This window comes from Macrobrachium rosenbergii, chromosome 45 (assembly GCF_040412425.1).
Source record: "Macrobrachium rosenbergii isolate ZJJX-2024 chromosome 45, ASM4041242v1, whole genome shotgun sequence".
NCBI classification, from domain to species: domain Eukaryota; kingdom Metazoa; phylum Arthropoda; class Malacostraca; order Decapoda; family Palaemonidae; genus Macrobrachium; species Macrobrachium rosenbergii.
Genome location: NC_089785.1, coordinates 6467736 through 6484599, shown reverse-complemented (window position 1 = coordinate 6484599; position 16864 = coordinate 6467736). Strand labels below are relative to the sequence as shown.

The 16864-nt window shown below is 31.8% G+C and overlaps 1 non-coding gene across 1 annotated transcript; it reads left to right on the top strand.

The window, feature by feature from the left end:
• The first annotated feature begins 16414 nt into the window (after window positions 1-16414).
• Window positions 16415-16511, top strand: LOC136830026 (small nucleolar RNA snoR27). Its single transcript, XR_010850534.1, has one exon. It is a non-coding gene; the product is annotated as a small nucleolar RNA snoR27 (small nucleolar RNA).
• Window positions 16512-16864: the final 353 nt, after the last annotated feature.

The following is a 16864-nucleotide window of genomic DNA, read 5'->3' as shown; positions in this document are numbered from 1 at the left end:
AGACAATTTTTCTCTTCAGAAACTCACATTTGGCCAATTTGACCTTTAACCCAGCGAACCGTAATCGCTTGAGGACTTCTTTAACACCTTTAGATGTTCTTCAATTGTATCTGTGCATATGAGAATGTCATCCATGTACACAAACACCGACTTTCCTAACAAGCCATGAAGTACTGTGTTAACCAGTCTAGTAAATGTTATTGGGGACCCTTGTAATCCAAAGGCATCCTTTTAAACTCGTAATGTCCCTTTGGTACCGAAAATGCTGTATATTTACGGCTACTCTCACTAAGGGGAACCTGTAAAAACCCTTGCATAAGATCTATAGATGAATATATATTCTTGCCACCGATCTCAACAAACAAATCAGGCAAACAAGCTACAGGATATCTATCTGGGCATGTTTTTCATTCAATTTACGAAAATCTACACAAACTCTGATACTACAGTCTTTCTTAGGAACTGCAAGCAAAGGAAAATTAAACGGAGAATTGGACGGTCTGATAATGCCTTCCGACTCCCACCTCTGAACTTCTTTTTCTACTTCTTCTCTGATCTTAAAGGAATTCGATATGCTGGAATATATATGGGATTTGTACCCTTTTCTAGGCGGATTGAATGTTCTAAAACATCTGTAACTCCTAATTTATCTCCCTTCAAAGCAATGATATCTAGATATTCTTTCAACACTTTCTCTACTTTATCTGAATATTCAGGATAATCAACTTTAGCCAAGTGTTCATGAAGAACTGACTTCTGAACTGTTGCTCCTCGTTAGGAAACATATTCCTGTCTCCACAAAAACTCACTAATTTATGTTCTTCCATTAAACTCTTCAAAATCAATTACATAAGTACCCTTGTGATATTTTTTCACTGAGTCTTGATAGCTAACTAATTCTACTGAAGTCACGCCTGCGACTGAAATTTCATTCACTGACACCGTACTCACAACGTCTTTGAATTTCTCGGTTCCCTCAACAACGCACACTTGAGAAGGAAACTTTTTCTCTTTCAGCGACACTTTAACTAATGTAGGAACTCACGGTTGCAATTCAATATCTTCCAACAAAAATCCTTTGAAAGATCTTTGCGGAATATCTTCACTCTCTAATGACTGTGTTACACATGTCTCCGACTGTGTCTTAGGTTTCTCACAAGTTTTTTTCCTGTGTATATATGGAACAAAACAACCTGACTCACCTATTGTAATCCCCTGAACTCCCGTAAGAATGTTGATGTTATGTCGCATGCAAGAAGGGTGTCCTAGCAAAACAATTTCACCTAAGGCTAATCCTTCTATGACCAAAAATGGTTCTACTATTGTCTTTCTGCCGATACAAAGCGTAAGAAATGACAAACCTAAAATATTCAGTTTCCTCGCTTGTACGTCACACACTGTCTCACTAGTAGGGACTAATTTGCACTCTGGAAACTTCGAGTGAAAAAGGTCAGCATTTACTAAGTTAACTGAGCTACCAGAATCAATGAAAATAGAAATTTCAATGCCATTAGAAAAACCCCTTACAATCGGCCTAGGTTCTAGTGACTCTAAGACCTGATTAGTCATTATCCTATGTCCGTTTTTGAACTTGTCCTGTGAAAATTCTGCTGTTCCTTTGTGTATCTAGAACTTGCATCATGTGGAATTCTCCTGTCATATCTAGAAAAACCACCCCGTGACTTCCCTGAATAATCTCTACTCTTTGTGGCTGGGCAAAATCTCCATCCATGATCTGAAGATTTGCAAGCTGAACAATATCTCACTCTGCAATTTGATTTACTATGTCCTAGTTTATCACAATTAAAACAACGTATCGTTGTGACTGATCTCTCTGGAATTTTCTTCGATTCTACTCGTGCACATGTCTTCGCTGTTGCATCATTTCCCGAATGCGAGGGACTATCATTATTCTGTGGTTTGGAAACCGCAGCAGACATCTTTGCACCTCCTGTACAAAACTACTGTCCAGTGTCGGGCATTTTGATAGATTTTTATTAATCTGTGCAAAAACAAAAGGATTTGTCTGTATCCAGATCAATTCTTTTATCAAAACTATCTACAATTACATCTGGAACCGACGTTAAAAGGCAAGCAAAGTGTAACAATCTTTCAAAATTATCTAAGGAGATATTATTTCCAGTTACCCATGGAGAGCCTGTTATAGATTTCTTTAACTCAACTACTGCATCAAATAAATTTGCACTGTATGTGACCAGTGAATCATTGCCCTTCTTTAATTTAAGAAACTCTCGCAAATTCCGAACTGCACATTCACGTTGAACTCCGCCATAAGTAGCTCGTAGAAATTTCTGCAGTTCATTCCAATTTTTACACCTTCTGAACCGAAACTGCGTGCCCGTTTTCCAATATCTCCTTTATCTAAATCCAGAAATGATTTAGCCTCTGTTAAAGCTTCAGCGCCATTCGTAATTTTCTTGGAATTCAGATAATTGTTCACTGACTCAATGAAAGTTTCTATATTTTGGGTTGGCTTCCCGTCAACTAACCCTTTAAAATTTGTAATTCCCGCACTAACGTTCGTCACTTTATGCACCACAACTGATTGGGATGTGCTTGCTGCATCGTCCGGCATTTTGTGAGTGATTACACGCCCTGAGCGTAACAAAAAAAAAAAGAAAACCTAAATGGAACACTAGAGAAAGGCAAAAGTTACCCCCTCTAAAAGAAGAACAGAAAACTGAGTTCTAAACTTACGAGAATGGGGTTCTTACCAATTTTGAAACAGAAAATGGGGTAGTACCAATTTGAAATCTCTCGGAGCTTGCTAACCTGTGACGTCACCATCTCGAAGACGAAGCAAAAAAAAAACAAGCGTGATTTTTGTTGAATCACCACTTTGCGTAATTAACTCACAATCGCCACTATTCACACTTATTTGGGTATTTTGTTAACCCCAAAATTGCTCTAGAGATCATCCAGATCTATTTCACAACTCCCCACTCCCAGTACTCGAATATAAACGGAAAAAAAAAAAGGTTCCCCGTTACACACACGTAATCACGACCTTATCGCAGTCATTCTTAAGACTGACTGGTCGCTTCTGCTCTTGAGGCTAGTCTGTGCCTTGGGCATCAACGTTATCAATTAGTCTATTAATAATCTCCCTATTTCGCCAACATTTAAAATTAAAAGACACCCGCTGAGACCATTTATTTTTTACACTGCTGCCACCATTTAACATCTGTTACAGCTGGGGAACAGAATCAACACTTTTTTTGAAGTGTTTGTAAGCGTGATCTAACGATCTAATCTTCAGGAAGAAGCGTGAACGCTCAAAAGGTTCAACATCCTATTTTGATCTCACTCTCTCTCTCTTTTTCCCTCTCTCTCTCTCTCTCTCTCTCTCTCTCTCTCTCTCTCTCTCATCGTTTTCCTCACCCACCGAATCTCACTCATTCTCACCAAATCAATTAAATGGACCATTTAAAGAAACACAATAGTTTCTACAAAAAATAGGTTTATTATTCAAATAACCCAACAAGAAATGAATAAAACAAAGCAAAGATTAAAATGCATAATAAATGAATTATCGAGTCAGATAACTAAACTCTAAACTGTAAAACACTTCTGATTAAAGAAGTCTCATTATGGCTAATAGCCTGAAAATATCCAAATCTCACATACTCCCAAATCAATAACTAAAGTCATGTCAAAAAAAAAAAGTCTACCACATGTGACATTGCAAATGACAGTCCATATGTCCTCTTTATCAAACCACCAGCTATTTCCTGTCCACAGACATCTGTCGGAAGAATTAAATATGATAGAAAACTCCCAAAAATATATGAAATACAAAACACAATAATGGAAAGTGTAAAATGCATAGCCAAGATATGGCAAACGTAACATAACAAAATAATAATATAAAAGAGGTATGAATATTCATATTAAATTTCCCACACCAGTTCAAAAGTTCATAATGATTAGAAAGTCATGGTAAAAATCACAAGTTCAATTTTCTCCCATAAAAACAGAGATTTGAGACTCTACCTTATCTGCCGATTTTCAAAGCCTGGAACCACTCCAAAGTTATGACTGACAGCTGCAGTTCTATCACGTTAATGAATGATCAAACTCACTTTTAGGGCAGATTTTGGCATAATCTAGATCAAATTAACGCACGTACTCACGAATATACATAACGCTTCGGAGATCACCTGACTCTCAATATTGCTGAGCTTCAAATAAATTTGCTGAAGGAATCAAACTATGCACTGTTTCAGCAATCTCGCATCGAATCTCTCGACCCAGTTCCATCTGACTCCATAAACCTTTCATAACATCTTAAAGCATTGAAGCTATGAAATGCATATATGTGTCCTTTAAATATATATATTTTATAAATATATATATATATATATATATATATATATATATATATATATATATATATATATATATATATATATATATATATATATATATATATATATATATATTGTCACAAACTGAAGTGTCTTGGCTAGTGAGAAATTGAAACAAAGTTTATATTGATGATGCCATAAAACCAAGAAATAAATCAGTATATTTATGAGCAAAAGGAAAAGTTATTTGAAAACTTACCTTAGGTTTTCCTGGATTTACAATTGAATGAGGGAAGGTCGCCATTTGGGAATTAGAATTCTTTTACAAATTTACAGGGGTTTATTTACAGAGACTTCAGCAAGTAAACAATGAGACAACAAAAAAACATGATAACTAATGGGCAGACTCATTAATAGGACACATGGAACAATAATGCAGTGATTGGCAACAAGCAAATAAAGTTGAATAATAATGGGGCCAAAAAGCAATACAATCAGTACAGTGATAATAACAACATTTAGTCTTGCCTGATTACACGAAACAGTCTCAGAAAATGCAAATGATGGAACTCCAGGATGGGAGAACAATTCATATGAACATTTTCGGGCCACAAAAAATTGTAATAAAAATGACGACCAGGAATTTTCAGGATTTTGGGGGCAGACTAGATACTGGAGTATGGATACGATTGACCGCTTGTCTCTCCCGAAAGAGACGTCCCAGATTAACCACGGAGACACACTGAAGGGAATGGAATCCCCCTTATAAATGGGGATACTCTACACACTTAAATATTAACCACTGTTGTCAATGCTATACAAAAGCCAATAAAAGAAAAAAAAGGTAAGGAGAGAATGTACAAGAGAACGTTTGTTTCCCTTTCTGTTCCACTCATCGGTATTCCGCTGTTTGTATGAAAATAATTTGTTTCAAATTGCAATGCTTCTAAAAAATTTATGAACTCTTAAAAAAGAATAGATAGTGTTTCACCAGAGAGATCCTCTATTGTTCGTAAAAAATTTAAACTTGTTGATGTTACATGAAGAACTAAATTTGAATTCGTGAGGGTAAGGTCATGTTATTACTAAACAAATGTCATATCACAGCTTTCCTTTACAATTATACATATGTTCGGTCTTTCACTCTGTCAGAAATTTTAGACACCAATTTCGAAATTGCGGTCGGTGGAATATAGCGGATATACTGAATCCTTTAAAACTGTGGCATTGGATAACAGTGGATACACTGAATCCTTCCTTTAACCGTAAGAAGGGGTAGAGGAAACGTATCTATCTTTCGTTTTACGCCAAAAAAAAAGAAATTTATTTGTATCTATAATCTAAAAAGTACATAAAAAAATATCACTTGGAACATTCAGCTCAGAACCGAAACAGAATTGTGTACCTGTGGAGAATTCAAATTTTGTGGGTAAATAAAAAAGTATCTGAATTCATGAATGCCGGGTTCGTGTTAATCCAGAAGAAAAAATAAGATAAGAAAAGAAGAGAGAGAAATAGAGAGAGATTAGAGAGAGAGAGAGAGAGAGAGAGAATTCCATTTCTCCATTCAGCCTTGCTGATGGATATTTTGGCAACAGGTAGACCAGAGGCGATATTGCAGCTCCTTTTACGAGATATGCTGAGTTTTAAAATCTTTGGCAAAAGTATTAAAGTCATAAAGCTGCGTACGTAAACATTTTGCGTGTATAAATTTTATTCTGAAGATTTGTTTAATATCTGCCGATTTCCAGAGAGGCAAATTCTGTCTTAATCCAAAGGTTTCGTTGACTGCAGATCTTTCCGAAATGAATGGCAGAAATTCTTAAAATCACGAGTTAAGTTTTCCTGAGCGTTCATACAAAGACAACCTAAGTTTTATCGTCGTCACATTAAAGTAAAAATGACCAGTGTCTGCTGACCAACACTATCTGCCTATGGTTTCATACTCTTCACAGAAGAACCTTTGGTTCAACTAAGCCACTGGCATCATAAGGCAAACTTTCTTCTAATTTAAATCGGCAAAGTTCAATAAGCATTAGCATCCTTTCCCAATTTGGCTGTGGACAAAATTCCATCTTTATGAGCAGAAGTTTGTAACTGCCGTTACGTGACAACTGACTGATTCTAAAATGCAACTATACTGGATAAATACTGATAATAAATATCATAAATGACAATAAATAGGATGATGGTTATGGTGGTAAACATTTAAAAAATAGTTACTGCGTCGATAATGCTTTATGAAGATAAAAATAAAATGTTTATTACTCTTGTCAAACCAGAAGAGAGAGAGAGAGAGAGAGAGAGAGAGAGAGATAAAGAGAATATTTCAAAGGAACATCAGACATAGTTAACTGAAATCAATTGAATTAAATCTTCCTGAATTTCACCGATCTGTCCTTTATCAATAAACCTTTGATCAGACTAAACGTAAGCCTTTTATACTTCAAACCATGGCTGAAAGTACTAGGAAAATTATATCCAGCAAACTCCATTAAGTTTTTCAGGTGCTTTTCCCATAATTTAGGCATTCCAGTATCGTTAGTGAAGAAAAAGAAATCATATTTATCTGTCAAGCATTCAACATCAGGAAATTTACAGCCATGTAATAAATAATTCTGCCAAATATAGGTCCGAATACTTTTCAATTTTGTAAAACACTATTGCTATGACAGTGCAATACCTTTAATCAAAACTAACTAAAACCAAATGATGTAATGGAAAGGGCCATATAGTGGAGCCTCTTCTTTACTCTCGAAACGTAGATGATAATCGTTTTTCTTTTTAAACAAAAAACCGATTCTGACCGATTTCTTGATTTTGCCAATGCCTGTCATAGTAGCATCAGTTTTACCTTGGAGAATTAACAGGATTCTAAACTTTTTTTAGATATTTTGATTTTCAAAGAAAATGACCGTTTCAATACTGCTGTTTTTAGAAAAAGAACGTTTACTGGTCTTGGGTCAAACTTTTATAGCTCCTGCTTTTTTTAATTTCAAACTTAACTCTGTCCACACTCTCATATGAAACACCGTGCTTTAACTCTCACTTCTAATTGGGCCCTTTTCATGAAGAAATCCTTTTCGTACAACAATACTTTAATAATAATTACATTTCCACACAAAACATTCTATAGAATTCTTTCCAGACTACTGAACAAATCATTCAGCCCTACAGTAAACTTTAATGTCCCTAAACTCCCTATATACGCCGTTTTCCATTTTCACATGATGATAGCTTTAGAGGGGATTTCATTAGGATCGTTCAGAAGTACTTTGGGGCCATTGACATCAAACTCATCCCGAAAAATCCAAAGACAATCGGCTCACTCTTCGGGTTTAAAGATCGGCTCTGCCCAATTGATGTCGTCTGGTGTTGTTTATGAATATACTTGTCCCAGATGTAGTCTGGGAACATATGTTGGATCCACCAGGCGGCTTCTCAGGGTCAGAGCCGACTCTTTAAGGGGGTGAGCTATAGAACTGGATGCCGACTCTCCAATCCAGAGCTATCCTCCATAAGAAATCATTAACCAAGTGCAAAAAACAGATAAATTATGATGATTTTAAAGTTATTGGCCAAACACAGAACCAACAGAAACTGCAGATACTTGAGTCTTTAAATATTAAACTGCGGGTTCCTCATTAAACACGCAAACTACCTAATTCCACTGTTTTGCCATAGATCATTACTATTTGTAACTCTGATCTTTTGTTTTGTTTTTCTGTATATATTTTTCTTTTACTGTTAGTGTGGTTCTGTCGTTTGCATTGTAAGGTGAGCGTCTTCTGCCTTTTTTTTTATATAAGTATATTACTGTCTTTGTTTGTTTCTCCATTATTGAAAAAAAAATTTTTAAAATTAAAATTTGACAATTTTTTTTTATTTATTTATTTGGAGGGTTTTGTGATTTTGCTATTTTTAATGTGCTCTTCTGTAACCATATGTGTCCGTGTGTAACGTGATTTTAAGCTTTGTGTGTATGTATTTAAGTGTGCTCTTGTGTATGTAATTTTGAACAGCCTTTATAGATTTTTAGTGAGTAATGTCTTAACGTAATTCAGTTTTAGCCGTTCAGTACTTTTATTAATTTATTTCATTTTCCATAGAATTTCCCTGATGATGTGATTATGAATCACGAAATGGAAGCAATAAAGGAAGTGTGAATCTCCAGAGTATTCCTGCCCTTGACTACAATATTATATATCGATATATATATATTTATATATATATATATATATATATATATATATATATATATATATATATATATATATATATATATATATATATATATATATATATATATATATATATATATATATATATGTATATATATATATATATATATAAATATATATATGATATATATATACATATTTTTTTTTTTTTTTTTTTTTTTTTTTTTGGGTGTTTAAAGGACGCATTACATTTATTTTCTGGATGTGCTATCTCTTTTACCAGTGTTCACTCTCTATTTTCTAATCTTTATCATTTAGGAATAATAATAATAATAATAATAATAATAATAATAATAATAATAAATAATAATAAATGAGGATATGAAATGATAGTAAACGATCAGGCAAAGATCCTCTGGGACTATGGTAAAAGAACAGATGGGGTGACACGTGCCAATAGACCAGACGTGACGTTGATTGACATAATCAAGAAGAAAGTATCACTATCAATGATGTAGCTTTACCAAATGACAAGAGATGAGGAAGAAAAGAAAAATTAGGACCAGCTGTATCAAGACTTGAAAATCGAAAATAAGAACGATATGGGATATGCAAGACAAATCCAACTGATACCCATAGTCATAGGAACACTAGGCACGATCCCAAGATCCTGAAAGGAACCTGGAGAAGCTAGATGCACAAAGTAGCTTCAGCACTCATTTAGAAAGTGCTACTAGAAACAGCGCATATAGTGAGAGAATGATGGGATCGATTAATTAAAGAAGGCAGGATGCAACCTGGAAACCCCATACTATAAAAATCACCCAGTAGAATAGGATGACTATATGATAGATCAAAAAAAAATAATAAAAAAAAAATAAATAAATAATATAAAATAAATATAAATAAATAAAATAATAATAATATTAATAATAATAATAATAATAATAATAATAATAAAAATAATATATTTTAATACAGATATTATTATTATAATAATTAAATAATAAACAATTAATCGTGAGAAACATATATTGTAATAATAGATACAGTTATATAGCATGTTTATATTAATATGTATAAAATACATTGTTTTTTTGAACACTTGAACGGAATAACCTCAATGTGTCAACGTTAACACTGATTAAGGAAGAAAATTTCTGAAATTTCAAAAGCATTTTGCTTGTTTAAGAAGAATAGTAGTTATACTATATAATTGTGGATCTTGTCTTATTCACGGATATTATTATTATTATTAAAATATTTTATATGATTATTATTATTATCCCATGTTTTATCAAAGTACAATAATGAATCTTCACTTTGACTTTTGTCTTTTTATAGATAAAAGACAATGAGATTATAAATAGATAAAAAATCACAATAATTTTTTAATATCAGTGATTGCAAAGCATAGTGAAAAGTAATAATGTAACAATTTTCATTTAGAAAATTCTCACCCAAACATTCTTAAAACAAACTATTTATTCATTTATTTGTTTTTGATGAATGTTTAGTGTTCCTCTTGATTAATCTTGACATCTGAAAACTTGAAGTTTAGTTGTCAAATTTGAATAAAAAAATTCTAAAGCCAATAAGACATTTTAGTTAAATGAATAAATTTCTAAAGTTAACATTTTACATTTACAAATGCGTCGAAGTTTCTTCTGGCGCAAACTCTTTTCTGTACAGCCGTAAAATCAATTTTTGAAAATAGATCTATCGTTTCGGTGGTCATAAAGAAATCTGCATGAGCTTTCCTCGAAACAAATCCGTGATTCGTCACAATTTCAATGCATGTTGCGAATTCATTACCAGAAACACGATCATAAAATTTTAAAATTAAATAAAATGTTTACAAGGTAGAAGGGCTGTCAATTTAATATATTTGATGATTGAAGGGTGGATGATCAACATACAAGTTTTTGTCTTTCGAAATAAATCAGTAGATTTTAAGATCTGACAGGCGGACAAAAAAGTGCGGACACAAGAAAATGACGGACGGGCAGACAAAGCCCAGCCATCCCAATAGTTTTGCAAAAATAATAAAAAACCCTGAGGCTGGAGAAGAGGGCTGCAATTTGATAAGTTTGACGATTGGAGGGTGGATGATCAACATACCAATTTGCATTTCTAGCATCCTCAGTAGTTTTAATGGGAGCTGAGGTCAGACAGGAAAAGTAGATGGACAGCCAAATAGTCTCAATAGTTTTCTTTTGGAAAACTGAAACTTAATTTGGCCTCAAATGAGAATGACTTTAAATATAAAGATCAATTCTATTAATTATTAAATATTGAGAAGAGAGAGAGAGACATTAGAGAGAAGATAGAGAGAGACTGAAAAGAAAAATAAGAAATGAACTAAAATAAAAGAATAGAAAACCAATTATATAATTTATAAATATGGATCATTAAAATAAATAGTCAGTTTACCAACTGTCAGCATAAATCAATTTCTAACATAACTTCAGTGACAGATTAAACTCCTAAATAAATATCATGATTTTCATTTTGAAGTATCAAGGATCGTCATCAGTAAGTGAGAAACTGAATGATTTCGCATCTCACGTTGTAAACATCAAAGATGCTTTTGTTTTAAGAGCCTTGATGGAATCATTAGGAAAGCAGTTTATTATTTATAATCAATTATTTAGTTATTATCATATTATTATTATTATTTTATTATAAATTATTATTATTATTATTATCAACGAAATAAAATCATGTAAAATCTCTTGTTTTAATTGTTTAATTTAAAATAAAATTTCACAAAAAAAGGACCTTGCATATTTGTCATATCCGGATGAATAATGATTATTAAATTTTTAATTTCATTTCAAATGGTTGTATGAATCAATATAAGTCAGGAGTATTGGGATGGAGTATGAAACGTCATAAGTTAGAAAAGGCAAAAAATAAAAAACTAGATCTCTCATTAAACTGTCACTTGACAAAGATGGTCATATTCGGAAGTTTATAAAACAGATATTGATTTTTTAAAAGACAATCATAACTATAGACTTGGGTTTCAATTACTTTGGTTTGATCCAAAATTTGATTTTTATTACAGAACTGTTTCTTTCTGTTTAAGAGATGCAAAACCTGAGAATAAAACAAGCACATATAACGTATCTTTATTACTTTATCCCTCTGAAAACATAAAGATAGTTTACAGAAGATGAACCTAATCGTTTGACTACCACTAAATCTTTAAAAAACATCATTACAGAATAACATTATTTACTTGACATTTCACAGAATTATGACGAAATAACAAAAAGAAACTGCATCTATATTCTTTTCAAAAGATAAATTAACAAATAAATGTCTCCTAAATATGCAACTAAATCGTTTTCACTTCTGCAGCGTAAATGACAAAGAACGACTCATTATGGTCTCCTCCACAGATATTTCTGCCATGACTTTTTCGTAAATAATGCATTTTCTTATTTTATGAAGGCTCAGACACCTAGCTGAAAACCATTTAACAAATAAAGAAATAATCGATATATTGGATATATTTAGGCAAGATATTTTTTATTTATGATTACAAAAACTTTGATCAAAACAGCCTTACAAATGATTCAAAACACCAATCAGTGAGCTACAAGGACAGTCCTTTAAGATGACCCATTAAGATTAGGGGACTGAATGAGAATCTTGTGTTCCATGAGCCAACTCCTTCATTGTTCCTGAATAAATGCTGTGTGACGCCAACGATGTTCGTTGGCGCTAGACGATTGACTCAGAATTGCTCGAAGTGACGTTCTAGGATTTTGTCTTCAATGTTGTTTAGAGAAATGACTTATTTTGTTTTTACTAAATTGCCCCATTACAGTAATTTGTATGATGAAATAGAGTGAAAATTATAATTTTATAATTAGTTATGCATTTCCTTTATAATAATGAAAAATGGAGTAAAGTTGAGCAGCAACAAACGGTTTTATAATCTTCCTCCATATTTCTATTAAGAGTTTACCCGTTATTTGAGCCAAAGCTATAAATATTGAACTTTTCATCACTCCTAAAAGGAGAATTTATTTCTAATAACTCTCCTCTTTATCAATTGTTAACAATGATTTTTAAATTTAAAAACATATTTTGACTAATTACGGAGGAAAAATACAAGTTGAGTTATTAGAGAAATCAGCTAATGCTAAAAATACACACAAAATATAGAAAATAGATGTATGGAGAAAGAATGTTTAATTATCAGAAAAAAAATTATGATAATTGTCCATTATACGAAAATCCAGACTGGCGGAATAATTGAGCAAATAAAAAAATTCCATTTACGTAAACGGTAATAAATAGCAGAGTCTATAAAGCATTATAAAGAGAAATTATAATGAATGTTAGAAGAGATAATTATATATACATAAAGATAAAACATACACAACACACACAATAATCAACACAATCACGCTTGAAATAAAAATAAATGTCTGACTCACGTCAGGTTAAACCTCAGGAAATCCAATTGGTATTTATTAATGCAAGGGCGCTGTTACTAAGCCATACAAGCTTTAAAAGTGGTTGGAAACTGAGCGCCATGCATACAAGAAATTACCTGGGCTAACTGACTGTTTTAAACCAGAATGTTTTCCTGCAATTACAGTCGTTACTCAGCAATGACCACAATATATATAAATATATATATAGAGATATATGTTAGAGATATATAGATAGAGATATATATATATATTATATTATATATATTATATATATATATATATATATAATGAGATAATATTGGCACATAAACACAATATATATACAATATATATATATATATTATAAAGCAGTTACTTTTACCAGATAATTCCTTGTAATTCAGTAATAGCTACATTGCAGCAGCGGGTAAATGTGTTCTAAGAGCAGTGCTTTTTGATTATTTATCTCTACAAAGCCTTAAGATCCAAGTGCAATCAAATCTTGAAGATGACATTCATAATATCTTCATTTTATTTGTTCAATTGCATCTTCTCTTTGTAGTGATAATGTGGTTTCAAAAAAATCTCTGATGATTAAGTGATTCTTTTTATCAGAGGCATTGTAAACTCATTACAATCACACACATGACACACACACACACACACACTCACACAGCACAATGCTATATATATATATATATATATATATAGTTATATACTTCCTCCTGGTTAATTTAGGTATATATAATATGAAACATTTATCCATTATATATATCCATTTCCTATATATACAAAATCATTTATGTTATATATATATTTATATATATATATATATATTATATATATAAATATATTATTAGATAGGGTGCAAGAAATATATATATTTTATATATATATAATAAGACAATATATTTTCCTAATCTTACCATATAAAGATCTTAGTATACACAAATATACATAACCACTCTATATAATATTATAGACTTGGTATATATATATATTTATATATATATATATATATATTCAGAGACAGACACACATGCATATACAGGTATATATATATATATATATTTATATATATATATATTGATATATATATATATATAAGGACATTATATTATATATATATTTAATAATATATAAATATCCAGTACCATTATATAATGAAATATATAAGTTTGAGAATATTTATATAGCATATATATATTACTATATATATAGAAAATATATATATATTATATATAGGACAAAGAGACATACATCGCATCCATTAGATATGAGAGGCATATATCCTGTTTTCTCTTTATATATATATTAGGATATATATATATATTATATATATGCATTATACTCTTTATATAAGAGGGCAAACAAAATGTTGATTGAGAGTTGTCTGTTGTCACAGCTTATAAGTTTACAATATAATCAATATATTTTTGTATAATTGAGACGCGAAGGTTTGCTGCATTCAGTCTTTATTGTTTTATAATCTGGTTTACATTACCTAAAAAATATCCAAAAGCATCATCCGGAATTATCATTGTGAAAAAAGATTGTACAAAGAGTTTCAAATCTTATAAATCATCATATTATGACAGAGAAAGGTGCCTCGCCTCTCAGGAATTGTGTTCATTTAGAATTAATTTGTTCATTTACAGCACTCAAATCCAATTAACACATCTCAAAACATACACTGGTTTTATTATTTTAAGAAACATCAAAATGAAACAATCTCAAACCACTCTCATAAGAATAACTTCTCTGCAGGTTCATTAATTATGGTCAACAGAGAATCGCGAAGACTCTGAAGTTAATTCTCAAGGCAAGAATGAGTTGAAGCAGACAAAAAAAAGGAATTATTTGAAAATAACTAGCATTAATTACGGCAGGAATATAAAGGCCAGTTGGAATCAAAAGTGCTCCGGGTCATTGTGAACAGATATTTATGACGGAAACCATGGTTCGCATACCAATGATAATTTCAGTCTGTCTCTATAACAACATATATATCATTATCAGTCTTTTGTTTTTTATGGAATTAATTCCAAGTACCTAAGCTTCAATACTCTCGATAGTTATTGCCATCTTTAGAATGTTGCACCTTCAATTTGTTTATAAGTGTGTCTTCAATAAAAGCTTATTTTATAGCTTCATAATGTAATGCAATTTTTTCAACAAATTTACAAGGTACCGCGACTACTGATGTCTTCCTGATAAGTGTTTTGTTATAAAGGGCAGACTTCAAAAAATGTTGGTACCACGTCCACTGAACCATGAAATTTCAACACCTGTGAGGTATCCAAAAGGGGTGACAGCTGTCAGTGTACTGCCAAAATTTTTCACAAGTATTGCAATGCCTGATGTCCAAATGGCGTGTTAACAAAATCTTTGCCGGGTAGATGAAAAGATTTTTTTCTTTTAGACAACCGAAAACAGCGACCAGAAATGCATCGATTCTCAACATTCTCCTCCTGACGTTAAGTCCTGTTGAAAACTTGTAAATCTAAAGTTTGCATTTAATAATAGGTCGTTATACAAGAATAAGTTGCACAGATGTTTTTAGATTATCATCGACATAAATTTGATATATTTTAAACGAAATACCTAGTTCCTTTTAATGAAACTCCTTCCACCAATTTTTACGCAATTTATTTTTTTTTTTGCCCATCTAACATTTCTTTCAGTTTAAAAGCCCATAGAATTCTATTTTTCAAAAAGCCAAATGGTTTCATTGAGACCTTCCCTCCTCCAGAAATACCTTCCAAATTGTTGATAATAAGCGCAGGGAAAGTCAGGAGCAGAAAAATTGTTGAAGATTAAGACTATCCTTATTTGCTTCCAAAGTTCCTACTTCACTGGTAACCGTAAAATGTTTTAAGGATGCTCGATTCTTCCAAAAATTCTCATAATTTTATTTTCCCTACCCAAATCTCTTTTAATGTCCCATCATGACCAGTTTTGTTTTGATAAATAATCTTAATAATTCACCCATTAAAATAATAATAATAATAATAAAATAATTTAATCTGGAAAATAATTTGACATTTAGGAATCTTAATCTAGTTTAATGAATTAGAAAGAGGCAGTAGCTTCTTAAACGTCAAGAAATTATTTGAGCTGATGTGTGAAACTGTGTAGATCTTGTGTGTGGGTCATTGATATCTGCAGGGATCCAGTGAAAGAGATTTTTTCATCATGTTTATTGGAAGATCACCCGCTAAAATAAAAATCAGACTTTCTGGAAGAAGTTGGTAAATCTTCAGGGAAGCTTCAGTTTCCAATATTGAAGAGATAAAATACTGCCTCGTTTCTTTCTAGGTTTCAGAACTCCTTTGATTTAGTAAGGCTGAAGATACTTCCTCTGGGACAATAAGCCTGTTGGCGATTTAACCTAATTTTAATTCTTAAATATCCTCCAAAATATTGCTAAAAAAAGTTTTCAAGGCAATGCATTTTCAGGGTTACTGGAATGTTTGAATTTCTGAATACTTTGGTAAAACAGATGTGTTATTTATCTAGAAACCTCTAAAATGTATTTGAAGACAAGAATTAAAACCCTGACATTCTTGTGATGTTACTCTTTAGTTTCTAATATACTTTTCTAAGATATTCTACTATCTCCTTTTAGGAACCAAATGGAAGAACAATTATTTCTAACATATTTAGTATAACTCATGTCCAAACCTTGTGTACTACATGAAAAAGATTTTCAAACATTGTCACTTGCTGGGTAACGTGACCTTCTGTATTCTGGATGAGGGTTCGATCTCCCTCTCTCTCAGAAGTTCTTCATATTCTTCCATTTGGATTTAGTGCATGTGTGTGTGTGTATCTAAAGTCTGTGAAGAAATTAACCAATAATGCTTTGAGGATTTATAATCCAAATAGGTTATTTTCATTTCATGAGTCAAATGATGTCATG